Genomic DNA, 2,481 nt, shown 5'->3' on the forward strand with positions numbered 1-2,481 from the left:
CTTAGCCAGGCATGGTGGTGGATGCCTGTAGTCCCAGCTACTCAGGAGGCTGAGACGGGAGAATTGCTTGAGCCTGAGAGGCGGAGGTTGCAGTGAGTGGAGATCGCGCCATTGCACTCCAGCCTGGGCAACAAGAACGAAACTCCGTCTCCAAAAAAAATACAAAACTACAAAAATTAGCCAGGCATGGTGGTGCACGCTTGTAATCCCAGCTACTTGGGAGACTATGGCAGGATGATCACTTGAAACCAGGAGGTGGAGGTTGCAGTGAGCCAAGATCACACCACTGCCTCTAGCCTAGGCAACAGCGAGACTCTGTCTCAAAGAAAATGTTTTTCCTTTTTTTAGTTGGTTATAAAAGGGCTCTGAAACTAAATTCCATGAGCTTTTGCTTAGATGGTTTTAAATTTGGGGTCACATTATCCTTTCTTTGAAGAATTTCTTTTATATACTAGTTAACAGTTTTCTAGTAAGACAGTGGAGAATTTTTTTCTTTTTTCTTTCTTTTTTTTTTTTTTTTTTGAGTCAATGTCTCACTCTGTCCCCTAGGCTGTAGTACAGGGCACAATGTTGGCTCACTGCAGCCTCTGCCTCCCAGGCTCAAGCAATTCTCGTGCCTCAGCCTCCCAAGTAGCTGGGACTACAGGCATGCGCCACTACGCCCGGCTAATTTTGTGTTTTTAATAGAGAGGGGTTTCGCCATGTTGGCCAGGCTGGTCTAGAACTCCTGACCTCATGTGATCTGCCTGCCTCGGCCCCCCAAAGTGCTGAGATTACAGGTGTGAATCACCAAACCCAGTTACAATGGAGAATTCTGATGCCAGACTGATTTGTTCTTGATTTTTTAAAAGTCAGTATTTATTAAAGTTTTCATTTATATTTAAATTTTAGTATTTTCATTAGGATAAGTCTCTGAGCTGACCAATCAGTATTATCCTAACAAAAAAAATTTTTTTTTGAGACAGACTGTCCCTCTGTCGCCTCTGAGCTGATTGATCAGTATTACCCTAACAAACAATCTTATTAAATTACTTTTTTTTTTTTTTTTGAGACAGAGTCTTGCTCTGTTGCCCAGGCTGGAGTGCAGTGGCATGATCTTGGCTCACTGCAACCTCCACCTCCCGGATTCAAGTGATTCTCCTGCCTCAGCCTCTGGAGTAGCTGGGATTACAGGCGCCCGCCACCAGGCCTGCGCTAATTTTGTATTTTTAGTAGAGATGAGGTTTCACCATGTTGGCCAGGCTGGTCTGAAATTCCTGACCTCAGATAATCCTCCCGCTTCAGCTTCCCAAAGTGCTGGGATTACAGGCAAGAGCCACCTCGCCAGGCCTAAATTACATTTTTTAATCTTTTCTCCCAATTTTTTATTATAAAAAGTTTCATACCTTGAAAAAAGTTAAAAGAACAGTACAACGAATACTCTTCACTTATGTGTGTCAGTTAACATTTTGTCACATTTGCTGTATGTCTGTCTTTATATATACATATAGGTATCTGTTATGTATATATGTATTTATATTATTCTATCAGTCAAGATTTTCCAAAAAAACAGAGCCAAGAGACTGTATCTATATCAGTATCTATCATCTATCTGTATCTTTATATAGAAATAATTCTCTCTCTCAATCTCCATATATGTTTTAAGGAATTGGCTCATGCAATGTGGGGGCTGGCAAGTCTGAAATCTGGAGGGTAGGGTGGCAAGCTGGCAACTCAGGAAGCAGTTGATGCTGCAATCTTAAGGGAGATTATTCTCCAGGAAAAACCTGTTTTTGCTCTTAAAGCCTTCAACTGATTGAATGAGGCCTCACACAGATTACTGAAGGTAAATTTTATGAAGGTCAACAGATTATACATGTTAACTAGGTTTACAAAATACCTTCACAGCATCACCTAAATTAGTGTTTGATTATAAGTTAGGTACTATAGCCTAGAAGAATTGATACTTGAAATTAACTATCAGGCCAGGTGCCATGGCTCACACTGGTAATCCCAGCACTTTGGAAAGCCAAAGCAGACGGATTGCTTGAGCCCAGGAGTTTAAGACCAGCCTTGGCAACATGGTGAAACCCTGTCTCTACTAAAAATACAAAAATTAACTCAGCATGGTGGCATGTGCCTGTAGTCCCAGTTACTTGGGAGGCTAAGGTTGGAGGATCACTGAAGCCTGGGAGGTCGACGCTGCAGTGAGCAGTGATCAAGACACCACACTCTAACCTAGGCAACAGAGTTAGGCCTTGTCTCAAAAAAAAAAAGCAAGAAATTAACCATCAAAATTATCTATAGAGGCCAGGCGCGGTGGCTCACACCTGTAATCCCAGCACTTTGGGAGGCCGAGTTGGGCAGATCACCTGAGGTCAGGAGTTCAAGACCAACCTGGCCAACATGGTGAAACCTCGTCTCTACTAAAAATACAAAAATTAGCCAGGCGTGGTGGCGCCTGTAATCCCAGCAACTTGAGAGGCTGAGGCAGGAGAATCG

Source organism: Colobus angolensis, unplaced genomic scaffold (genome assembly GCF_000951035.1).
Source record: "Colobus angolensis palliatus isolate OR3802 unplaced genomic scaffold, Cang.pa_1.0 Scaffold16, whole genome shotgun sequence".
NCBI classification, from domain to species: domain Eukaryota; kingdom Metazoa; phylum Chordata; class Mammalia; order Primates; family Cercopithecidae; genus Colobus; species Colobus angolensis.